The sequence below is a fragment of the Alligator mississippiensis genome, chromosome 16 (genome assembly GCF_030867095.1).
Source record: "Alligator mississippiensis isolate rAllMis1 chromosome 16, rAllMis1, whole genome shotgun sequence".
Taxonomy (NCBI): domain Eukaryota; kingdom Metazoa; phylum Chordata; order Crocodylia; family Alligatoridae; genus Alligator; species Alligator mississippiensis.
In genome coordinates, this window is record NC_081839.1 from 13,184,632 (window position 1) to 13,211,247 (window position 26,616).

Sequence of the window (26,616 nt, forward strand, 5' to 3'; positions counted from 1 at the left end):
ATGAGGAACTTGAAGCCATACCACAGAGCAAATCACAGATAGTACCTTACGCTCTGAGGAGGTTGAATTTTATTTATTTATTTATTTACTATTTTTAAGCATTTCTTTTTAAAATGTGAATTGGAAGTTTTATCTAAACAAGATGGGCCAGAATGTCCTGTTTTCCCCACTCCGAGCTGTAGAGGAATAAAGAGCAGCCAGGAGAAAAATGACTTTGTGGGGGGGATGGGCAATGGAGAGTGGCATTCTTGGTAGTGCCAGGGACTAGTACGATCAGAGAACCTAGATGATAAATGCCTTAGCGGTAATGACTGCAAGCTCGTATCAGGTGTAACGGTGAAGCAGTGCGAAGCCTGTAGGGAGAGAGAATATGGTCAGGGTTACCCAAGCAACAAAGCTTTAATGCCAGAAATTAGGAGGCTGCAGTACGTATTGGGCCACGAAGACCTAGACAGCAGTCAATAATGTGGGTATCGAAGTAAAAAAAAAAGGTTTTAGTGATGACTCCAGAGAAGGCAGCAGGTTTTGCCATGATCTGATACAAGGGTCCAGAACGGCGGTTCTGAACCTTTTTCAGTTGACGTACCTCTTGGTCTCAGAGTGAGACTTCATGTACCCCCTTTCAATGGGAAATTAATTTTTATGTCAAACTACGTGTACTCGTGTATTATAAAAACAGCAAGATACTCATACAAAGACTTCATTTTAAACAAGCTTTATTTATTCCATGCACATAAAAAGTTGTACAAAAAACCATCACTTGGTGTCAAATGGCAAAACATGCCCAAACTTATTAGTGCAAACAGTGCTGCTGCTTACTATCAACCAACATTTGAATTCTAGGCGACATTTTCGAGACAGCCACATGCACGTCATGTTCAGCTCTCAGTTTGTTCCTCGCTTTGGTTTTTGCAAAAAGCACTGAAAATCGCGACTCGCAGAGATGGGTTGCAACAAACAGAGCTAGAACTTGGTAAGCTCGCTTGGTCCGAGTGGGATATGCCTCCCCAAGTCTGCGCCAGAATAGTTCCAATTTCATTGATTCAAAATTGACACGGAGTTTCTGATTATTGCACAAATCAAGTAGCTCATCTTTTGCCAGGTTGGCACCACTAATTTGTTCGAGAGAAGCGGTAAAGAGGCTCCTTACCCAAATGTCAACTACCTGAATAGTTGCAATAATTCCTTCTGTGGTGACTTTCAGATTTTCAAGATGCGTAATAATACTCGCAGGGTGTAGGTTGTACTCGTGTTGGTCTTCATTCCATCCAGGAAGAGCACATGCCAATTGCTGAAACTTCCTCAGCCCGACAAGGGGTTTTTGAACCCAAAAGCTTACTTAAAATTTTTTTCCCAACTATTTAAGTTGATCTAACAAAAGGTCAGATTCACCCAAAGAACCTTGTCTGCCTAATAATACTCTCATGAACTCTTGGTTCCCCTGGATGCACTGGATCTAAAGTGATTTCATCAAACAGAGAGAAACTGGCAAAGTTACTGGAATCCCTCTTCTTCCCCAGAGAGCCAACTTCTCTTGAAAGGATTTGACTTTTTTGTCCTCCAAGATAGTCACTTCTCCACCTTGGACTGAAATGTTCAACGAGTTTGGACTGAAATGTTCAATGAGTTTAGAATTCTGAACACATCTGGGAGGTATGCCAAACAACCCACAAAGTTTGGACCGATGAAACACTGAAGCAGAATTGATCCATTTTCATGCAGAAACATTTCAATTAAATCTCAAAGTTCAAAAACTCTTGTCAGAACGTTTTGTCTGGATAACCAGCGTACTTCTGTGTGAAGCAGAAGTACAGTGTGTTCAGACCCAATCTCTTCCTTCGCACAGCGCTTTGAACATGCAGTGTTTCAATGCCCTTGCTCTGATCAAGTTGACGGCCTGGATGACAACATCCAACACATCTTTCAAGTAAGAGGGAGGAGAATGCAATGACTAGAGATCACATTTGGATTCACCTTTTTGACGAGAGCGGTGAACTCTGAATATTTCCCCAACATAGCAGGAGCACCATCAGTACAAATAGCTCCTACAAGGTCCTAGGAAAGGCTGGAAAAAAGGAAAAAATTCATTTATCGTAGCCATAATGTCTGCTGCCTTCGTTGTTTCTTTCAGCAGTTCACAAAAGAAATTCTTCTTTGACATGATTCTCACGCGCATATCAAGCAAAAACGAGAAGTTGTGCGCAATTTGAGACATCAGTTGATTCATCCAACTGCAAGCCAATTTTATCAGACTTTTCTTGACTTGCTCCACTACTTGTTTGCGTATGTCTTCTGACATGTCCTTGATTCGGTTGTGAATGGTGTTGTATGGGGGATCTGTGCTATTTTTAGTTGTGCATCTTTACCAGACATCAGCTCGGCCATTTCCATGGCACGGCTTCACCAGGGTCTCTGTGATGGTATGCAGCTTTTTTTTCTGTGGCCATCCTTAATGCCACATGATAACTTGCCTCCAGCGCTGGCTTCTGGGGAGTAAATCCACGATCGGAGAGTGTGCTTGTTTCAAGTTGTGATTGCTTGATTTTTAATAAAGCTTTTGGGTCTTTAGTATTTTCAGGGTGAACAGTCTGAAGGTGCTCTTTAAGTTTAGATGGCTTCATATATTCATTGCAAAGTACCTTTTGAGCGAAGGAAGCATTGTGGCTTTTGTAAATCATCTGTATCAAGCATAAACGTAACGCCAAACTGCACATGCAAATCCTAGTAATAACACTTCTTTGACATGATAAATCTATGGACGAAGCAAGAATTCAGTCCTTGAAAAATAGTGCAAAGTAAAACCCTTAAAATATACTTCGTCGGTTGGTAGCAATTTAAAATTGAACATAGGTACTTACCAAAATGAAAGGAAAAAGCAGATGTATACTGTTACTTGTGTGGAACCGCCACGTGCATAAAAAAAATGAAGTAAAAAACTCAAATGCAAACACAATAACTTCGAATGCACAACTACGTTCAAAGACTTGACTCTACATGATTGAGTGACAGGTGTTTGGAGCAATGCTTCTGGTGCAAGGTTGAGGCATGGAGAAGGAATAGGATATCTGGCTTCCATGCGCACGTGCATTTTAACGACACTAAAGCCTCAGCAATTTCAAATTGTCAAGACATTTTTTAGGCCCTTCGACCTGTGTTAGATGGTGTATGAAATATATCTCACGTACTCCCGATGAGGCTTTGTGTACCCCCTTGGGGTACATGGAGCCCGGTTCAGGACCGCTGGTCTAGAAATTGATTCTCAATCGGGGGTTGCAGCAAACCCACTTCACAAGAAAAAACTAGAAGTTTTAAATGGGGATCCGTAGTATTAAAAACAGCTCTGCCCTGTCTGTGGCGATTGATCTTTCTGAGCTGTTTGCAACAGAAAAATTATTCTTACTTAGTTCAAAAAATAAGCGAAAATTAAGCGCTGGCATCCTCCATGGGGGGCCTTGAGTCTGTCTAATGGCCAGTACTTGGGCATCTGGTGTGTGAGGTACTTCAAATTGAGACAGGAGATGGGGAGTTTCACAGATCTTCCAAGCAAACTTTTTAGAAATTCGTGCAAGCTAGCTTGTGATATCATACCCCACGATGGCATGAAAAACCAGCGGCCTGTCCCTTAGTTCATCACAGCACTCCACCTTGTGCACAGCAATGTATTAAGTTCTTGATGGGCTTTTCTCATCCACAGCTCACTGCTGAGACGAGGCTAGAGTGCAATCACTAGCAATAGGACATCTGTGTCACTGCTTGTTGTTATGGAAAACACGCAGCAAACTTCTGGGTCAGGTCAGCAGAAGCTTTATTTGGATAGAGCTACCACATTGTGACAATGACTGTGTTATATCCTTCTGACTTTGCTTCAGAAAGAAGCAAGATCATGTGGGTGCCTGCCTCCTCTTGTGTGGAGTGGAGGTGGGCTGTGTTTCTTGCAGTTGAGGTAGCATAACCATCATTACCACCACTGACTGCCACGTAATGTTTGCTGTAGGCGTTCCCTTTTGAGGAACCTAACAAGTGTTTGCATGCCTTGTTTTCCTTGGATTCATTCACTGTTCTCCATTACACAGGCAACATGACGTCCTTGCTGCTATTTCCAATTCTTATTTTCTTCCTTTCCCAATTCGACGCTTTCTAGTAACATCCTTGATCAACGGGTCTTTGTAGCAGTCAAACACAACATCTACCCTGCTGCAAGGTTCCTTGAAATTGGACACGATATTCACTGCAAAAGCATCCACATGTTCTCCAAAAGTCACTGCATCCTTGGGTTTTCCCATGGCCCGAGCCACAGCCACACCATCAATCACTACACATGTTGGAGTCAGGGCTGTTTTCAAACTTGTCTACGAAATATTCTCTTCCAAAATGGAGAGTAGTTAAGCTTTGTTTGCTGGTCTCAAGTTTCCGTTTGTTGTAGCCAGTGATAGCAGTACAGTAGAGAGTTCTTGCCTCAGGAGGTTATCGACATCCACACAAGTAGGCGTCTGAATAGTTCACGATCAGCTCTGATGACTGAGGTCTGTTGTTTTGTGTTTTTCTGTTGCTAACTGTACTGTATATATGGAAGCAAGAGTTTTTAACTTTGAGATTGGTGCACGTATGATGACAGCTTTATGCACAAGTCGATCAGCAACAAATGTCTATAAGATGTTTTGTCCTAACTGCTGTGCATTCAGCACGCCTTGTATAATTGGTTCTTGGGGAATGTCACCAGTAGCGAGGCACACCAGCTCTGGGGATTACCTGTTGAACACTTGGAATAACTGGAACTTAGTAGGCAGCTTTTTAACATCCTCCTCATCCCTTGTCCGTGCTTTTGCCTGTCCATGAAATAAGTGCTTGTGCTGCAGAGAGCATTGTGTAAGCGTTGCAATAGCTGGCCTGCTTAGTCCTAGGTCTTGGCATATTCTTTTTCCCTGCTCGCCTAAGTGGCCTCTTTGGACACCTACAGTGTATTTTTGGTATTTGCACATCCAGAGGTACTCTGTCTCTGGATGCATAGCCAGTGTGGCTGACTATCCAGACATTTTGCACCAGATGGCTGTTAGATCCCCGACTCCACGCAGAGCCCAACGACCGGGGAGACGACAATCCAGTTGCTCATGGATCCTGTTACTCACTAGCCAGAGCAAGCAGGGAGCAAACACCAGCACACATTGCTCACAACAGCTTTATTCAAAATGGAGCCAGCTTCAGGCCAGGTCCCAAAAAACACAACCAACTGGGATCCTGCACTGAACAGTAGGGTTTTTTTGACATTTTACACACCTTGGTTCATGCTCATGAACATTTCCTCCACCTTGGTTCCTCCTTTGTTCCACCCATATCTCCTCCTATCTCAAGCTCTGCCTCTGTTTACTTCATTAGCATGCAATTACCTATGCATTTCACGTATTTACATTCTTGAGAAAAGCTGCTCACAGCAATACGTGCTGCCAAACAGTGCAATGAACCGAAGTGCGTGATTCAAGAGATTTGGGAAAGAGTGCCATGTAACGTATTGACTAGAACATGTCAGTAGGTCACGTTCTGCAAAAGCTCTCTTCAAGGCACCGTTATTTGGGATGTCAATTAGTGCCATTTGGAATGTGTCAGGAGCATCGGTGGCATCCGCTCCAAATGGATCTGCAAACAGCTTCAACTCATCGCTGTGTTCCCTGAAATCCACACATCTTTGTTTGAATTCATCCAGCAGACAGCTGATCAGTGCAGAATACTTGTCATGGGTCACAGTCTCAGCACATCTTGTTAATAGTATTGCTGATGAAGTGGCGCTGGAGGGGATCAGGCCACGGGTCAGATGCCCAGCTGGAAACATTGAAAAGGGCTAGCTGAACGAGATGAGGGAGGCAGAAGGAATTTGATGAGGCTGGAGAGCCTTGGTAGCCTGGAGGAAGGCACTGTTTGTGTTACAGCCTGGAGGGAGAAAGGCTGAGTACTGTTTATTAGCCTGGAGAGGGAAGCGGGAAGTTTTTCTGTTTGACTTCCTTTGCTGAGAAGCCTTCAAATAAAGGACCTGGTTTGCAAGTTAAAAAGAAGTGTGGCTGACTCAAGTGAGGTGAGCTGGTAGAAAGCACTACAGCTCCCAGTGTTGAGTGTCTTCATAACAGACTTAGTTGTGCAGGGAAAAAGCAGGTTCCAGTTTTGGAGGTATTGTAGAGGAAGTAGTAATATGTAAGTACGTCTCGGCCGTGTGGAACAAGGAAATGAACGGTGGACGATGCCTCCGATTCCTGGCCTGGTTGTGAGAAAGACGATGGTGTTGTTGGCTCTGACAAAATAGGGTGAGGAGAGATTGAGGAAAGAAAAGTTCAGTTTTGGCCTCGTTACCTGGGTAAATAAAGTAGTCAAACTTGCTATAAGTTGGCCCAAGTTGAGAAACTAGATTTGAAGGGTTGTTGACTGTAACCATGCTGATCTAAGGCCGCAGGCAGACAAGGTTGTTTGGGTGGAAGTCATATCTTTTATTAGACCAACTAAATTGATAGCTTAAAATATCACATCTACCCACAGAACCCTGTCTGTCTAGAGTTGAAGGCCCATTCTGTTACAGGGGTAAAGCCTATCCCATATTGTATGCTTCGTGTGTTCGCAGCTGGCATTTGTAAGGCTATTGTTTCGAGTCCATGCCATGCAGCCCTCATGCTAGAGAGTCTACCTGACACGTACACCTCCTCCCAAATTTTTAAAACCCAAAGTTTCATTTTAAAAAGTCAGGGATTTCTGTGATGTCTTTTGTTTGACCAGTGCATAGTTGACAGACGTATTGGACAAGCCTTTGGTCATCAAGGCTAAGGACAAGTTGCACATAAACCGGTATAAGTGATTGGAAACCAGTTCAAACCTGTAACAGAACTGCAGTTCAGTGTACATAAACTGCTTTCAAAATGGCCAAAACCGGTTTAAGATAAACCTGGATGAATGTAATATGAGACTTAATTTATTTAGGTGAAATTGGTTTACTGAACTTCTGTCCCAGTTCCCCTCCAAATTCAAACTCAACCCCCCCTGCACCCCTCTACCCCCCAGAGTGAGGGGGCTAGCCTTGTGCAGGCTGTCTGCTCCAGCCAGGCAGGGAAACATGCTGTAGCTTCCCCCGGTTTCTGGCCTGAGCACTGCAGACATATGGCTGCATTTCCAGAATCAAAATGAATGTCTGTTCACTTGCTTATTGGTTCAGCCTAATCTGCAAAGGTTGAATTGATTCAGCCTTGGGGTTTTCGACAGTCTTTTCTTAGCCCAAGTGCCCTTCCTCAGGTCGCATTTTAAACCTGTCCAGTTTGGCAGAGTCTGGCTGAATGTGTAGCGACCCTGTCTGGATTTCGCAGAACAGAACTCAGGCCAGGAGGGATCTCCATAGGTGACCTAGTCCAACCCCCTGCCTGGGGCGAATCATCCTTATCTGAGCCACCCTGTGCAGATCCATAATGCAACCTCTCAGTAAAACTACCCCCAACCCTGACACCACATAAGCCTTAAGGCCCTAACCTGCCACAGGTAACACATGGGGAACGTGGCGGCCAACGTCCTGCTTCTGCAAAATGTTAATATTCACTCGAGAGATCTCGGGTAGATCTCCATGCCCACAGAGGAAGGCAGCCCCCTCGCCCCCCCAGCCCATACCAATCTGACCATGGGGTCAAATTTCTTTCTGAGCCCAAATACGGAGTCGGTCTGACTGTGAGCGGAGGGGCAAGACCCTCTAACCCAGGCTTGTCCAACATACGGCCCGCGGGCTGCCATGCAGCTCACCAAGCCATTTTCTCTGGCCCGAGGTCCTTCACTCGGGACAGGCGAGGAGTCCTGGTGCCTGCTGCATGCTGCACAGCGGCTGTGGGGCAGCGGCAAGGCGGGCAGGGCCGGCCTGTGGGCCCCAGCCAGCGGGGAGGGGAGCTGCTAACCCCCGCGGGGCCGGGCTCATCACGTGAGCCGGGTGCTGCTGCGGCTGCCCCAAGGGCTGCATAGCGTGGGGCTGCCCCAGCCTCGCCTGACAGGACGAGCTGGGGACAGCGCCTGCTACGTCTCCTTTGGCTCCGCCCCTTTGCCCCCGGCATCCAGCTCGCCTCCTGGGACCTGCCAGGCTCAGCGGGAATGGGGCGCGGTGCCTGGCGCAGGCAGTCGGCAGGGCAGGGTCGGGGGTCCTCAGCAGGCGGGATCCTGTGACACGTGTCCTGGCTGACTGCCAGATCCCGCGCTCTGGGCTCGCAGCGCTGGGGCTGCGTGCACTGTCACCATTGTGAGCAGGGCCGTGCGGGTGAGGGGCATACTTATAGGACACGGCACTATACACATACTTATAGGATGCAGACAAACCTGCAGCATGCTTATACGCTCGGTAGTGGTACGCTGGTTAGCACTACAGATGAAAGGGACTTGGGGGTCATGGTTGACCACAACATGAACGTGAGCCTTCAATGTGATGCTGCGGCTAGTAAAGCGAGCAAAACGCTGGCTTGCATCCATAGATGCTTCTCTAGCAAACCCCGGGACGTCATTCTCCGCTTGTACTTGGCCTTGGTGAGGCCGCAGCTGGAGTACTGCATCCAGTTTCGGGCGCCACAATTCAAAAAGGATGTGGAGAAGCTTGAGAGGGTGCAGAGGAGAGCCACGTGCATGATCAGAGGTCAGGAAAACAGACTTTATGATGAGAGGCTGAGAGCCATGGGTCTTCAGCCTGGAAAAGCGCAGGCTCAGGGGTGATCTGGTGGCCACCTATAAATTTATCAGGGGTGCTCATCAGGATCTGGGGGAACATCTGTTCACCAGAGCGCCCCAAGGGATGACAAGATCGAACGGTCACAAACTCTGCCGCGACCGATTCAGGCTGGACGTAAGAAAGAATTTCTTCACTGTCCGAGCCCCCAAGGTTTGGAATAGACTGCCACCAGAGGTGAAATGGGTGTTTAGTTGGTCTAATAAAAGACAGCACTTTTACCCAGAGAACCTTGTCTGCTGAATGAAACGGTGGCATCCCGACTACACAAGGTGCTTTGCTCAGGAAGGAACTCCTGCAGAGCAGACGTGTCTACTGACCTTTCTCTGCCGTTCCCTATCGGGCAAGGTTCCTCGCCCAAGGAAACGGGCTCTCTTGTGATATGAAAAGGAAACTAATATTCAAAAACACTGGACACTCGGCTTCCATCTCCTGCACCCCTTTGTGTTTGCAGATTCCTCTGACTTGTGCCCAGCTGGGGAGCGGGGCATGGGACATGGGGAGGAGGGCAGAGGGGCCTGGGCTGCAGGCACGACAGTGCTGGGAGTGGGGGATATGCCTCGCTGCCTCTTGCCCAGCCAGGACAGGCGGGGGGCGGGGGCATGATGCAGGTGCAGCTTGCTCCGGGCGGAAGGGGGCAAGCAGTAGCAGGGCATAAACCCCACTCCCAGCACTGCCATGCCCACATCCTGTGCCCCCTACCCTGGCTGGGTAAGTGGCAGCAAGGCATTGCCCGCCAGTTGCCCAGCCGGGGTTGGGGGGCACAGGATGCAGGTGCGTGGGGCTGGCCCGGTTTAGTGTGGCACTGTGTGCTTTTAGGTAGTTCTTGGCCACTCGCGCTGTCCCTCGGGCCCCGTGCCACTCATGAGGACCGCGTGTTAAGTCGGGATGACTCCTGCGTGCACGAAACTGGCCCCGCTGGGTGGTGCTTGGTGCCCATGCACACAGGACCTGGTCTGGCATGACAGGTGGTCTCCGTGAGTGGGCCCAGGTGATGTGGCAGAGGAGCGGCTGGTGCGAGGGGGGATATGCCAGGAGGCCCCAAGTGCCCCAGCCCTCACTGCTGCTCCCAGTGAGCTGTGGGCCGTGCAGGGGGGCTGCGGTACTGTGGGGGTGGGCCACGCAGGGGAGCTGTGGGCCCTGCGGGGAAGGCTGTGGTCCTGGGGGCAGCAGACCATGGGCTGTGGGGGGCAGGCTGTGCCCTGTTGCGGGGCAGAGGACCCACCCTTCCTGAGCAGCCCCCTCACACAGTTCCCACTCACCCACAGTCCCCCCACAATCCACCCACCCCCTGTCCCACCGCCCACCCCACACCATGTCCCACCCCGCTCCTGCAAACCGGTGCTGGCCGCAGGCTCTAGCTGCCCCTGGCTGCAGATCCGGGAGGAGCTGGGCAGGGTTATTTTGCCCCAAGTGGCACAACTTGCCCCACACCAAAGGGCATGTGCAGACACATGTGTTGAGGCAGAAATCCCCAGCTCAAATACGTGCCACTCCTATCTGAGCTGCTGCAAGCACACGGGCCTGCACGTGCAGACGTGCCCTAAGGGTGCAGAGAGAAGTGGAGCTCCCAGCTGTAACTCAGAACAAGTTTTGCAAAGCGATCTGAGTTACACCCTTACCCCAGATCAAACAGAAGGTCACTGCGGGTCCGGACGGGCGGGGATCTAGCTGCCCACTGGGAGCCTGCAAGCAGGTTCCCACAGCCAGGGCCAGGCTCTGTGCAGTCCTGGCTGTTTCCGAATGGGAGGGGAAAGGCAGTGGAGGGAGCTGGTACTTGGGGCTCCGCACCTGGTGCTGAAGGGTGGAGTGGGGGAATTGGAGCCCCCCCACCCCACCTTGGGGGCCTGCACTACACTGGCCCCAGCCTGTAGAGGGGGGCTGAAAACCCCCAGACTCAACTCCTGCTCCCTTGCCCCCTCCCACTCTGAAAGCACCGGCAGGTTGGGAGCCCCAGAAGACACGCGTTCCAGAAGACACTACGTTTTGAACATCTTTATCTGACACCACATGCAATGAGGGGTCAGATTTTTCCCCGGTGGGCCATTGAAGCTGCTTGCAGCCGTGCACTTGTGTTTGCTCACAGCTAGGACCAGCTTGTGGGGGACAGGGGTAAACAATGGACGTGGAAATTCAACTTTCACTTAGACTCCAAATATTGCCAGTTCCTCCTACCCTTTTCACACTGAATACTTTGAGCAAAAGGTTCTAGACCATACCTTTTCTTGAGGCAGGTCCCCAGGCTGGTCCTCGCGCAGGCTGGTTCTCCATATGGTCCTCGGTATGGTCCTCAGACAGGTCCCCAAGCTGGTCCTCGGGTAGATCCTCAGCCTTGTCCTCGGGCTGATCCCCAGGCTGGTCCCTGGGCTGGTCCTCAGGCAGCTCCCCAGGCTTGCCTTCGGGGTGGTCCCCGGGGTGGTCCCCAGGCTGGTCCTCATGCTGGACCTCAGGCTGGACCCTCGGCTGGTCCACGGGCTGGACCTTCAGCTGGTCCCCAAGGTGGTCCTCGGGCAGGTCCCCAGGCTGGTCTTCGGGGTGGTCCCCGGGCTGCTTCTCAGGCTGGACCCTCGGCTGGTCCTCAGGCAGGTCCCCAGGCTGCTCCTCATGTTGGAGCTCAGGCTGGTCCCCGGGCTGGTCTTCAGGCTGGTCCCCGCTCTGGCCTAAATACAACAATTTATTTGGAGCTAAATGAGCTGAGTGAAAATGGCTCTACCAGCCTTAGTTATGTGTTGCTATTTTATGAAAAGAAGCCACATCAATGACATTTTACAATAATTGTTCACAAAAAGAATCGCTCCGTCCTCCCTTTCTGATTCTTTCCCCGCCCCAACTGGAATCTCTCCTCTCTCTCTGTCTTAACTCAGTAACATCAGCTCCAGATCCTGTTCTACAAGATGTTAACCTCTTCATTTCTGCTGGCATTTCCCCTATAGTCTAACTCCATCAACACGTCTCTGTTTTCAAATCCTTCTTTAAAACCCACTTCTCTAAAACTCTTCTTACCTTCTTAACAGCACTGATTGCTGGCTCCCAAACTCTTGGGTTAGGCTCGCCTTGTCTGGTATTTCTTACAATATTCTGTAGGTACTGACAAGTGATGCTTTAGCCCATGATCAGCCGCTGACGGCACTCTACGACCAAGCACTGAGAGAAGGGCATGGCTGCAGAGCACTTTAAAAAATGCCTGATTGTCAGACCAATGAGCCCTCATTACATGAAGGTGCAGACTAAGGCGCTCCAAAGCAGAGCGCCTTCATTAACTTCTGTTAGGACATGCCAGGAGCAGGGCCGGGCTGAAGCAGCCTGGCCTTGTTCCTGGTGCTGTCCTTAGGATGCGGGCAGAGAAGCAGGGGCGACACAAAGGGAATGCACAGGGGTGCACCCCCTGAGAGCACCGGGGCACCCCTGTCATGCTGCGCTCCCTGTGTAGCCGGTGGGCAGGGTAGCAGGCAGGAGCACCAGTGCCCCTCCTGCGAGCGCTGGCCGGGGAGCGGGGCTGCCAGCTCCAATGGCCGCGCTGCTTCTGGAAGTGGTCACCAAGTTCCCGAAGCAGCGTGGCTGCTTTTATGGTGAGTGAGATCCAGGGCCCCGCAGGCAGCAGGATTGGCCACCAGGGGACCCCCCACAACCAGTGGGATCGGCCTCTGGGGTTCCCCCAGTTGCTGACTGGTATCGGGGTGGGGCACATGCCCCCCCTTGACTCGAGCCACCAGACACCCATGTGGGGAAGGGAGGGGAGGGAGTTGTGTCTGGGGTTGCCCAGCCTGTGCTGGAGGGTTGGGCCGGTAGACTGGAGCCCCTCCTGCTCCAGACGTGGGGGGCCTCCAATCCACACACACACACACTCTCCAGCACAGCATGGGCAAACCCCAGAATGGACTTGTGTGTGTCTTATCTCTTGCCCCAGCCTTGCAGTCTAATCTACATGGGTGGGCCCTGCAGAGAGTCCTCATAGATTCATAGATGTTAGGGTCGGAAGGGACCTCAATAGATTATCAAGTCCGACCCCCTGCATAAGCAGGAAAGAGTGCTGGGTCTAGATGACCCCAGCTAGATACTCGTCTAACCTCCTCTTGAAGACCCCCAGGGTAGGGGAGAGCACCACCTCCCTTGGGAGCCCGTTCCAGACCTTGGCCACTCGAACTGTGAAGAAGTTTTTCCTTATGTCCAGTCTAAATCTGCTCTCTACTAGCTTGTGGCCATTGTTTCTTGTAACCCCCGGGGGCGCCTTGGTGAATAAATCCTCACCAATTCCCTTCTGTGCCCCCGTGATGAACTTATAGGCAGCCACAAGGTCGCCTCTCAACCTTCTCTTGCGGAGGCTGAAAAGGTCCAGTTTCTCTAGTCTCTCCTCGTAGGGCTTGGTCTGCAGGCCCTTGACCATACGAGTTGCCCTTCTCTGTACCCTCTCCAGGTTATCCGCATCCTTCTTGAAGTGTGGCGCCCAGAATTGCACGCAGTACTCCAACTGCGGTCTGACCAACGCCCTATAGAGGGGAAGTATCACCTCCCTGGACCTATTTGTCATGCATCTGCTGATGCACGATAAAGTGCCATTGGCTTTTCTGATGGCTTCGTCACACTGCCGGCTCATGTTCATCTTGGAGTCCACTAGGACTCCAAGATCCCTTTCCACCTCTGTGCCACCCAGCAGGTCATTCCCTAGGCTGTAGGTGTGCTGGACATTTTTCCTCCCTAGGTGCAGCACTTTGCATTTCTCCTTGTTGAACTGCATCCTGTTGTTTTCTGCCCACTTGTGCAACCTATCCAGGTCTGCCTGCAGCTGTTCCCTGCCCTCCGGCGTGTCCACTTCTCCCCATAGCTTTGTGTCATCTGCAAACTTGGACAGAGTACATTTCACTCCCTCGTCCAAGTCGCTGATGAAGACATTAAAGAGTATCGGTCCAAGGACCGAACCCTGCGGGACCCCACTGCCCACACCCTTCCAGGTCGAGACCGACCCATCTACCACGACTCTTTGGGTGCGACCCTCAAGCCAATTCGCCACCCACCGGACTGTGCAGTCATCCACATCACAGCCTCTTAACTTGTTCACCAGTATGGGGTGGGATACCGTATCGAAGGCCTTCCTGAAGTCTAAGTATACGACATCCACCCCTCCTCCTGTGTCCGGGCGTTTCGTAACCTGGTCATAGAAAGAGACTAGTTTGGTCAGGCACGATCTGCCCGCCACAAACCCATGCTGGTTTCCCCTCAGCATAATTTGCCCTGCCGGGCCCTGCCCCCACGAGATCCTTGTGGGGGGTCTCTAGAGTTCAGGCTGCATATAGAAAGCTCCACCTGCATGTTTCTCACTAAAGAAATGCCTTCAACCAATGACTCCTCACTGAGCCTTTAAATGTGCTTGTGGAGAAAGCATGATGTACTTTGGAAAGAATAGCTCATTCAGCTCTAACCATGAGCAAACCGGATGGACACAACACAAGTGATCACTCTAAGACAGCTCCTATCATACTCTCAGATTAGACACTGCCCTGCCCTCTCCGCACTCCCTGCTACACAGACAAGTTCATTGTAATTCGGAGCCGTTCTTTCAGGATGTGGATCATTTCGTTCTCATGCAAGGGACTGTCTGTCACTCAAAGTTCAAGACCCTTTTTCCAATATTACTGCAAGAAATAAATGTGGGAACAAAACCCCTGGAAACTTCTGCTGACTTTGAACAACAGTTGGATCTAAACATCGACCTGAACATTGTCTTGGCCCACTGGACCCAAACCCGGGACAGAGCCTCGTTAGACACATATTAGCAACCTTGCAGATACGAATGATTTTGGAGGCTGAAGAAAAAAGCAGTTGTGTTTTATGCAATGCGTATTGTATCCACATTTAAATGCCTGAGTTGACCTGGTGCTGTGCCCAAGTCTAAAATAACCCCTTCTTTCTGGAACACCCAGCAGGTCAATTTTCTGGGGTGAAATACTGCTTTTCTTTTGTTTCCCTTCTTTCATATATCATTTCCCTGCACTGCTGTGCCAAAGCTCGACACCAGTCCTAGTTCACACATTGCACCAGGTCTGAGAAGCATAACCACAAAGCTATTTGCCACAGGAAAGTTTCTACCTGGGTGAAGGACCATGTGTCAGTTGGACACTGGACATACATTGGTGCAGTGTCACAGCTCAGCGCTGTTTCAGCAGGTCTGCGCCCCGGCAATGTGAGTCTGTCCTGTGTCCTTGGATGCCCGCAGCCCATCGCTCGCATAGGAAAAACCAGTGGGATGCACGTCCTGCGCCATGGCGCTCACTAGCAAGAGACGCCTCGTGGCAAAAAGGCTTTTGCCCGAAGCTGCCTTGGGTCAGAGCACAGTAACGTCTGATGAGATTTTCCTCTTTTGAAAGGAGACAACTGGGTAGAGAGCAGCTTTGGCCAGATTTCGCAGGTGCTGAAAGTCCAAAGGCAATTTGCCTCTTGGCTGCTGCTCTCGCTCCTGTGCGCTAGCAAAAGTCTCCGAAATGCCAAGTCCCCAGTTTCCAACCCGCACAACCAGGCCTGTGCTTCCACCCTGCAGGTTTGCATTTCAACCCACTCTTGACCTGCTCTCCCAGGAGAGATGCAACGGGGACAGCGCTAAAAACCCCCAAATCTGCAGGGCCTGGTCCTCTCATGTCAGTGATATCAGAATTCGCCCTGGTAATATAACTGTTGGTGACATTTACCCCCCAAATGCAATTCTTTGGTCAGGTTTGGGAGGTTAGGCAGCGATAGCTTGGGGAAAATTATAACTTACTCTCATTTTCTAGCTCGTCCCTCAGAAACTTGGCCAGGAGGTGTTGTGCTTCTTTCAGCATTTGGGAGCCAGGCATGTCTCCTTGCAAGTAGCAGACCAGTGTCTTTAAACTGGGGTAATCTGGTGCCTCCCTGAAGTCTTCTGGCATTGAAAGGAGCCAGGTGCTGAGGAGGAGGGCTAGTGGACTGAAAACAAATACATGGACCAAATCCGGCCGTGGTCAGTCTTTGAAACAGTGATATTTGTCACTCAGCCTGTATCGAGAAGATGGACATATTTCTTCTGTCATGAGCCAGCAAGGACTTCTGATCTGGGCGCCTTAGAAAGGACAGCTGCAATCTTTGACTGAACCTGGTTCTACGACTACTGCATCCATCTCATCTGTATTGCCCTTCCCTGCACCTTTTCTGATTGTAGGAGATCCTTTCTGAGAGGGGTGAACAAGAAAGGCTGTCCACTACTAGAAGCAGAAAAGCTGCTTTAATAGAGGGATGAATCTACCCTGGACACAGAAGGGTTATTATCAGCATATACACCTGCATTCACGTGGAAGGGGTAATGCAGGCACACACACACGTGCTCCGTCCCGGCAGTGCCCAACATCTGTGTCCCGCAGGCGGGTGGGCATGGCCAGGTGCCTATCCAGCCAGATCCCAACAACAGGCCGGATCCCACTGCCCAGCTGCTGCTTCCTGTGGGCGCGTATTCCGCAAGGTATGGGGAAACCGGCCGTATTTTCGTCCTGAGTGGGGCTCCGGGTGGTGACACCAACCCAGACACGCTCGGGGATGCCGGGTGCAAGAAAGAGATGAATACCGAAGGCAATGAGAAGGTAAAATAAGACTTGAAGTTTTACTTACAGAACAGTTGAACAGTGGGTGATATAACTTGGAGAACGATACAGATGATGAACTATATACAGCAGCAAGGAATACAGATGACAGATGACAAACAAGTGACGGGTGGTGGTTGAAGCGAGGCACTAAGCTATGGCGCTCGGAACAACCAGAGCAGCTTCTGCTGGTAACCTAGGGGTCTGACCAGGCCCCAAGACAGGTGATCAGTCTGTCTCAGGAGTCGGAGCCCGGGGACCCCGCACCAAGGCGCGCGGTCCCCTATATAAAATTTCTAGCCAATCCGAAAGCTCCCCTGATGCTAAGTTCTGGAACACATGGACATGCTGGCCAGCCGTGCCCATTAGGTGGTTTTTGGTTGGCTAGACCACAGGTGATCACGCGCCGCTCACATGGAGGGTTAGATTGTGGACACACTCTGCCACTGCATCACCAGTCGCAAATGGTTGTGTCACTTAACCCATTTTTGGTACAATAATCTGGCGGGGTCACTTTATTTGTTGACACTTCCCAGAGCATACTCTACTCACACTTCCCAACCCCACCACCACCCAGTTCAGAATGGACTTTCCGATGGTGGGACTGCTAGGTCAGCTATCTTATCATGAATAATCCAAAGTATTCATCGTAATTTCGTAATGTGGTATGAAAACCTGTGGCATTCTCTGTGACACCCCCTGCCACAATGTCTTAGGACTGGACAATGCTAAAATGATGACAACTCCAAAAACCCATTCATGAAACTTGGTAGAAAGGTTGTTCCTGGGAGGGAAAAATGTGGTGTGAGGTCTTGCAGGTGAGACACTGCTCTTCTATTCACTAGTTAGTGGTTCTTTACTGCCCAGCCTGCGCACTTCAGTCTGCGACGCGACGGGCCATGTGCTCGAGCGCTGCCCATACTAGTACCAAGGCTTTGCCCTTGGAGGGAACATTTCATCTGAGACTGTCAAAGGACTTGGCAAACAGCAGCTATGTCTCACCAATCTCGCAATGAAATACAATTCAAACCCAGAAACTGTGCTATTGCATTTGCTCTGCTTCTGTTGTACCCGGCATGCTTTTCCATTAAGGGCTTCAAAGTTGTCATGATGGAGCCTGAAGCAGTGTCCCAATTCTGTACTAAGGGCTGGAGTACTTGCTTCATGTAATAGGAGCCTGTCATCCTGGAGTGGCACCCTAGAGAAATAGGGCATTGACCCTTCTTGTGGCACTCCGGCCTTTCTCCGTACCTTGGAGTGCAAATATACGTATTCAAGAAGCCTTGCCCCTTGCCCCCTTACAAAGCATGCCGAGGGCCTGCAGAAACCTTTGGTCGTTGGGTTAGTAGATGGCATCTACGAGAGGAGAACAATCCAGAAGGCTCTGCTCCGGCTTCAGGAAATTTACTGCTCCCTGCCCCTTTTGGGAGGCTGCAGAAGTGGTCGAGACAGAGATGACATGACCCGAAGGAGCCTCGAATTCTGCTCCTGGAGCAAGACTCCAGAAGAGGACACGTGGGTTCCTGTCATGTATATCAGCTGGAAGACGACCAGAAGAACTGAGGCACACAACACCTACTGATTTATCTTGTACTGCAAAGAGATGTTTTTTAACACCTTTTAGAAGAAATCCCGGCACTCTCCATGCATCAGGGAATAAGCTCAGCGGGAGCTGCCATCGGCCTCAGACTGGCATGTCGGTTAAGACACCTCTCACTGTTGACTCGCAGGACAGTGGCAAGGGTCGAAGTCCATGGTGAGCATAGGTGACACATTGGGCCACTGTGGTTAACGCTCCCCGGTTTCTGGAGCCAAGATCCTGCAGCACAGTGATGTGGCTGACTTCACGTCCAGCTGCCTCTGGCCCTCCATCCTGAATGCCTGGGTCCCCACTTCCACCTGGGTTGACTAGGACTGGCCTTGGGTCCCCGTCTACAGCCAGGCTCCAACTTCTGCCTCCTTTTCTGTGCTGCAGATGTCCGCGTCAGAGGGAGCGCCAGGCGTGTATGATAGGCATAAGCATCCTCCACTGAAGGAACAGGAGAGCGTGAGATAACTTCACTATGTGGAACAGGATCAAGGAAGGCTGCCCTCGTTATGGCCTTTCCAGAGCAGGCGACCTCTGTGTCTATTCAGGATGGATGAGGATCAGTCTCTAGGGCACGCTAGCTTGCCCACTGAGGCAGTGATGGCTATGCCTCTCTCCGGCTGCGTTCAGGTCCCTGCACTGAGATGGCTGAGGTGGGACATGTGCTTTCTGCTACCTGCCGGGAGCACTTGGAGGTGGAATAGGACGTGGGCCTGGCTCTGTGACCTCAGGGGAGGTGCAAACGCAGTGGTGGTACTGCACTGGAGGCTGCAAGAGCCCCTGCTGGGACGAACCCTGGAGGAACATACCTTGGCCTAACGTGCTGGGGCTCAGCCCCAACTGTTCGGCCTGCTGGGACCCTGAGGACATGGCTGCCTTTCCCACAAACCTCCCTTTCCCTTGAACTTGTCTAGATTGGAAACTGCCAGAGAAACACTGCACATAGCAGTCTCCTGTTAAGTCAAGCACAGCATGGCCTATCTATCTATCTATCTATCTATCTATCTATCTATCTATCTATCTATCTATCTATCTATCTATCTATCTATCTATCTATCTATCTATCTATCTATCTATCTATCTGTGTGTTTGTGTGTCTGTCTGTGTGTCTGTGTGTTTGTCTATCACTCTATCAATCTACTTTGATTAGCATACAAGGTACAAATCTACCCTACTTTCTGTTGTTCCTAGCCGTGCGGGGAGATGTCTCAGGTCGTACCTGGCTGCTGTTGCTTTTGGCCTACAGGCTGCTGGAGCCTGCGTGCCCGGGAAGGCTGGTGTTCAGGAGACGTCTTCCAGATCCTGAAGGTGACGCAGAAAACCACTCGGATACGTGGTCGGTGGCGAAAGCTCAGAAAGGTTTCTCATCGCACGGCATCCCTGTTGCCTGATGAATACTCAGTCCAACTTGGTGACGTTTACCCTTGACCAGTAGAGACACCGGACATTATTCATGGTTCCTCTCGGCCTCTACAAGGCACAGGTTTCCCAACCCGTGTATTTCTACTTGCAAGCCCCCATCTCGTGCTCGCTCTTACCTCTCTCTCTGTCGAGATGTTCATCTCTGCTTGTTACATTTGCCAAGGTTGTGCACCTGGACTTGTGACCTCTGGCTCATTAGGAAGGGCTTGAGTTTGTTTGGGGTTTTTTTTGTTTTTGTCCTTCCTTCAGTGTCTTTTTGCTCCTTGGTGTGTTTTCATTTTGTCTTTCTGACAGTGTCATCCAGCAGTCAGGAGGCTCCTTTGTCCCACACTGCTTTTTGGCACCACTGCTTATAATAGCTTAGTGTAACTAGGGCCGAGCACAATGGGAACTCCTCCAGCTTCTACCTGACTTCAGGTGAGCACGGTGCTGTGTCGCTGAACTCTGATAACAGCCCGCTCTTCTCAGCGCTGCCCTGATTACTTGTTATGTTGGTGTGGTTTACAATCACCGGATGTGCTGGGTATACTTTTCTGTCTCCTTTGCCATGCATTTTTTTGCCTTATAGCTGTGTTGAGAACCACACAAAAATCATGACCCCTCTACAAGGTGGTGTAAAATAGGTCAGTGTGAAAAGCAGAGGGAACACCAGCTTCCTGGTCCCTGCACACCCTGAGAAAGCTCACTGGCCCTCCTCGTCGCCCACCTGCGCTCCTGCAGGGCATGCTTGGCCCGAAGCAAGTGCGTATCCTCTCCCCGCCCCAGAGACACGGTTTTGTACCAGACTTGTCCTTGGGGCACGTGTGATCCTGTGTCTCACCCTGCTTGCCCTCTTCAGGAGATGTGAGTGGCCCCTGGAGGAAGGTGTTTGGTGGGGATTCATGGGTCCTTTCCTTGCCTTACACAAAGAGCTTCTGGTCTCAGTGGGCACATCTTCACGTGGTGGTTTAAGGTGCATTAGGTATTTTTAAGGTGCATTAAGAGCACAGGTCTACACATGTGTGCTCTTAATGCAGCTTAAAATGGTTTTAGGCTACTCACACCTAAATTTCCTACTTGCCTAAAGCAGGTATCAAATGTATATGTGATTAGTTAAGGCGCTTTAACCCACGTGCAGACACCTTAAGGTGCCTTACCGCTATGTGTGACCCAGTGGGATGGAGCCAGGCCTGCGGGGCACCGCCAAGAAGACGATGCGGTGGGTCCTGTTGTGCCAGGCGCAGACACTGGAGCTGGAGCAACACCTACGGTTGCAGTAATCCCTGGTGGTGTGCCGACCAACTTGGACTAAATCAGCGGAGGGGGCAGGAGGCACGAGGGCTTCTGTTCGTGCGCAAGGGAAAGGCCCCCGCGACTCCTGGCCGGGGAAGGGAGCAGCGCAGCATGAGCAGGGCCTTTGCTAGCGGCTCCCCCGTGCTTCTCCCCCAGGTGCGTGTGCTGGACGGGTCCCGCCACAGTCCCCCAGAAGAAGCATTGCTACTCGGGCTCCTTGCATGGCTCCTAGATTTGGTTCCTGAAGAAATGAAGAGGAATGCAAGTTTCTGGGGCTACTTAAGGGCCCGGCATCTCCAACCCTTCTCCCACTGAATAATCGTTTTCTACGCCAGTACTTCCCCTGACTGAAAGGGACTGCGTGCACCATGAAGTTGTACTCAGCAGGGACGCAGGGGGCAAGGTACAGCCCCTTGGGATTTTCCTAGTCCCAGGGGGAAAAAAACTGAGTCATGCTGGCAGCAAAGATAACATTGGAAGAAAGAAAACTCTTAATTGGATGTCTTTTGTTGCCTTTTTTTTCAGCTAGCTGAAGCCATGGAGACCAAAGGTCTGATGGCAATGGCTGAGTAAAAGAGCCAGTCACTAGGAGAGGGAGAAGACCGTCACTGTGAAGGGTCTGTACCGTGGCAATGCCTGGGGCCTCCAGTCCTCAGCAGGAAACCCACTGTGCTCGGCACTGGACCAGCACAAACCTAAAGGGTGGTTGTGGCCCAAAATGCTGAGACTCTGCTTTTCAAGACACACGGAAAACTGAGGCCCTGCTGACCAGGTTAATGGGCATTGGTCTCGGCATGCCTGCTGCCTACCTGCGGGCATCCCTGTTCAGAGGTCGCAGAAGGGGTGCTCCTAAAGAAGGATGTGAATCTGGATAACAACATGACTTTGAGAGAGTCACAAGGGCCCTCTCCCTCTCGACTGGGGCCGTGTTCTGCCCAATTTCTAGCCTGTCCCGGTCTGCCTGCAGTCATTCCCTACCCTCTGGTCTGTGCTCGGGCCGTGCTCGGAGTTGGCAGCGTGGCAGAGCCAAACTGCACTTTGGGCCGGACAATACTCTGGGTATAATCCCAGCACAAAATCCAGTTCCTTATTCGGTTCCCCCTTCTGCACACTGAATGACATCTGCAAGGCATGGGCATGACTGCAGGGGTGGCTGGAGGGCACCGTTATTGCCCCCCAGGCACAGCTGGGGCTCCCATTAAGGGGAAACCCGCTGCGTGGAGGTTGAGGCAGACAAGCCCTGAGGACGGTGCGCAGGGGAGTGGCACCTGGGAAGAGCCGACCAGGAGGGAGTCGTTTTTAGGTGTTACCCAGATTAGGCTCCTCTGCCCTGCTCGTCTTCACCCTCGTGGAGTGAGACACTCTCACTTTCCGGCTTTTGGGCCCCTCCTCGGGCTACTTGAGATCTCAGTGCTCTTAGCAGTGACCTCTCTCAGCCTTGTGACCTCTCATCCATCTCTTTCCCTCAGCTCCACTCTGTGCCTCTGGACCCCTCTGGTGCCACGCTTTCCAGCAGGTCTTTGACGTCCCCACACTTGCCAAAGATCCCGTGCGCCTTTCCTGCTGGGGTGTGTAACGCCAAGGGCCTTCTGTCCCATATGCTGGCCAAGTTATAACATAGAAATCCCCCAATAACTGAGGTTACAGCACACAGACCTACCTTTCAATCTGCTGTAGCTACCCAGGTGGCACTACACCGTTGCTAAGTCAAACTGAGCTTTGATTTTAACCATCTTTTAAACACGGAGGTCCCAGGTTTAGGGAAGCATCGACTCTGCAGGTTTTGGCTTCAGAGATGCTCAGGTCGGAAGGGACCTCAACAGATCATCGAGTCCGACCCCCTGCCTAGGCAGGAAAGGGCCAGATGCCCCCAGCCAGATGCCTACCCAGCCTTCTCTTCAAGCCCCCCAAGGCAGGGGAGAGCACCACCTCCCCTGGGACCCAGGCCAAATTTTGGCCACCCTCAGCATGAAGAAGTTTTTCGTGATATCTAGCCAAAATCTGCTCGCTGTCAGTTTGTGACCATTGCTCCTTGTTGCCCCAAGAGGCGCCCTGGTGACCAGAGCATCTCCGTTCCCTTGCTGCCCCCCTAATGTATTTGTAGGCAGCCACAAGGTCACCTCTTGGCCTGCTCTTGCGGAGGCTGAAGAGGTCCCGGTCCCGCAGTTTCCCCTCCATAACCGTGAGTGGCCTCCTCTGCACCCTCCCAAGTCTATCAACATCCTTCTTGAAGTGCGGCGCTCACAACTGGACGCAGGACTCCACCTGGGGTCTGAGCAACGCCGCATAGAGGGGAAGGATCACCTCCCTGGATCTAGTTGTCATGCATGTGCTGATGCACGCTACAGCGCGGTTACCTTTGCTGACGATTTCCCCACACTGATGACCCGTGTTCATCTTGGATCCACGATGACTCCGAGATCCCTTTCCGCTCCTGTGCTGCTGAGTGGGTCACTCCCAGCCAGTGGGCGTGCTGGATATTTTGACCCCCTCGGTGCAGCGCTCTGCACTTGTCCTTGTTGTGCTGCATCCTATTGTGTTCTGCCCACTTTTCCAGCCTGTCCTGGTCCGCCTGCCGTCGTTCCCTGCCCTCCGGTCTGTGCTCGGGCCATGCTCGGTGTTGGCAGCGTGGCAGAGCCAAACTGTGCTTTGGGCTGGACAATACTCTGGGTATAATCCCAGCACAAAATCCAGTTTCTTATTCGGTTCCAGATACTTAGCACAGTGGCTAGGGTACTGTTAGTTGGCCAACCTGCGCTTTGGGCAGGGCAAATCTCTGGTCAGAGATGTCCAGAAGTGTCCCCTGGTTGTACAGAGACATGGTCTGGGGTGGCCCAAGAAGGATTTCTTGGTATAATCCCAGTCCACAATCCAGTTCCTTATTCGGTTCCCTGTATTCATCACGGTGGCTGGGGTGCGGTGTGTTATCAGCCTGGCACGGCCAAACCAGAGTTTGTGCCGGAGAAGTCTCTGGTCACAGATGGCCAGGACAGTCCTCTGGGCATGCAGAGGTATTACGATAGATGGCCCAAGCACAATTTCTAGCCATGAACCCAGCCTGAAAGCCAGTTCCTTATTCAAGCCATTATACTTAGTACAGTGGGCATGGGGGCTGTTAGCTGGCAGCCTGGCACGGCCAAACCGTGCTTTGGGCCGGGCGGCACTGTGGTCAGGGGTCTTTGTGACAGTTCACCAGTGGCATCGCCATGAAATCTTGGGTAGCCCAAGGAGTATTTTGCCCCATAATCCCATCCTAATCTCGTCATGTGACAAAGATACTGGAGACAAAGTAAGCTCTTTGGTAACTGAAGACAGAGAGCTCAAATGCTTGCCCATATTTAAATATTAATTAAGTCTTAATCCTGGCCACATCGACATGATTACCAGGTAGCATGTGGGTATTACAGCTACTTTCTTCTATTGTTTACTACCATGCAAAGTAAAAGCAGAACTGGGCCTTTAAAGAAAAACATCCAGCAAGATAATAAATAGACTGAGGCGAATATTAAAGAATGCATCTGGTACACAGTGTAATATTAAATATTAAAGTGGGAAGCAGAACCAATTCAGGAATGGACCGAAGCAGTGCGCTCATGGACCAAAGCAGCGTGCCCATGGACTGAAGCGGGGCGCTCACGGACGCTACACCTTAGAGGGACCATTGCTTAGAATGGGCGAGCCAGTCAGATAGGATGCTCCAGCGTACGCCTTGCCATTTGCATTTCTGGAACTGGGCAGCTGTGCTGAGAAAGGAGCCTCCTTGCACTGGGTAAATTAGCATAACTCCACTGTAGCCTGCTGGGGCTCCATTAGCAATAGGTCCAAGATCAGAGTCGTTCTCTAGGGCTCTGATGCTGGCATGTTGCACACTCATTGCCTTGGCTTGAAAAAACAGCAAGCAAAGAAAAAAAATCCCTCTAGCCTGCAAATCACATTCCCCACTAGGTTTTTTTCTATCTAAGGCCTCTGCCATTGGTTCTTGAGAAGAAGCCTAATGAGGAAGACTTCTTTGTGGGAGAGCAGGAATCACAGAAGAAGAGGAACAATCCCTCAGTAAGAAACTACACGTCACTAGCAGCTTCTTTCCTTTCCTTGTTGGAGGAGGAGGATGACACCAGTTTCACAGCCTACGTTGAAATGCCTCGGTTCCCAAAGAGAGACCCGAACTGCCGAGTGTCCAGCGTGAGTCAGAAAGGGTTGGAGTCCGGTTCTGAATCAGGAGTCTCCCAGCTGGATGGAGGGTCTGTGCCCAACCTTACGGGGTGTGGGTTCTCTCATTTTGTCTGGAGGGAGACTGAAGAGGACACCTCAGCTTTCCAAGACAGCTAGAAAACCTCCTTTCAGACAGTTCCTCCTTGGGAGACTTTAGATATCCAGCAGAAGGATACGAGCAGCATAATGTGGACATGGGCAGGTGCTGACAAGAGGCCTTCTTTCAGGTGACTGTGCTGACAGAGGGTCTTCATTTGAACCCTTCCTCTGAGGACCCACATCTCCCCGCAAGGGGCCACCTTCACCCTGACCTGGAGAGACTTCTCTTCCCTGAGCGCATAGCTTGCTTGAAAGTACGAGTCTCTGACGACTCCGGTGAGCTCCCTCCCCAGGACTTTGGCCTTTCGACTTGACAGTTCGCAGGGGACAAGGACATTTCAAGTGACTGTGACAGCGAGACAGACTTTCTGGCCTCACACTCAGCAGGAGGAACCGTGCCTCCCGCCACCATGCTAAGGGAGACTTTTGAAGCTGGGACATGGGGAAAGCATGGGACTGTGGAGGAAAGGATCTACCAAAAGCTTAAATGCCAGGGCTGTCAGCAGGTGCATTATATGTCACGAAACTGATGGTATCATGGGAGGAATGAAAGGACAAGCATTTGTCACCCTGTGCCTGTTTGTGCACCACTACCCAGACAGGGTAGCTTCTACTAACGTCTGTCTTATCAGGTGTTACAGCTCCAATTGCAAAAAAGGTGTGCTTTCACTGCAGGTAGCTAATACCCATTCACCATCCTGCTGCAGAAACCCTGTGACCATAAGTCGCTGTGGTTTTACTGCTGAGCAAATAGGGCAAAATCAAACGTGGGCAGTGGTGATCTCACACATCTCCCTTGCAGCAAACACTGCAGGTGCCTTGCCATCCCATAAGAATTCATGGTGAGATATGGATTGTGTGTTAATTATCTCTCTGTAAAAACACTGGTTTATCAGAAAAAAGCAAAGTCTGAAACAACCAGTCCATGCTGGCAATGTGGCAGGTTTCAGTCACATGTGGTTTGGGACCCAAGATGATCCACCACCAATTGCTCTCCTGCGGTTGTGAAGTTATTCCCCCTCCTTGGGGGCAAAAGTAAGAGTTGAAATTTGTCTCCTTCTCAGACATTTTGCCATGTTTTCTTTCTGTGGGATCGGGAGAAACTCATGGTCACCATGTCTCAGAACAGAGGAAAAATCAAAGCCCAAAATATAGGCTGTGTTTATTTTTGTCATTTTTTATGGGTTCATAGATGTTAGGGGCTGGAAGGCACTTTCCAAGATCGTTGGGTCCAGCCCCCCTGCACTTGGGCAGGAAAGACTGCTTTATTTTGGTTTGTATAAAAATACGTGTTGGAGGTGAAATTAGTCTCGCTGAGCAGAGCAGCTCAGTGGTGCTAGGGACTGATTGATAACTGCCTGTTTGCATTTGCCCAGCCAGCCCAACTGAGGGCACCTCTACGCACCTGGGAAACCTGCTGCCTTGATATTCGGAGTGATATTCTAAGTACTCCATCTCCTGTCTCTCCTCCCCGGGCGCTATTTGCTGTCGGTGGGTGCAGTTCCCATGCTGGGCGGGTCTGGATCCTGCCCATCCCTCTGAGCAAAGTCAAAGCTTCACTAAACTACGTAAGAGTGGGGGACAGAGGAGGAAGGGGCAGAGTGGGGGCAGGCAATAGGCCAAGTGGCTGATGGTGAGACCTTACCCTTTTACTTATATTTCCAGGTTAAAGGAGCTTGTTGCCATTCTATTCCAATAAAGGAAATAAGGACAAATGACAC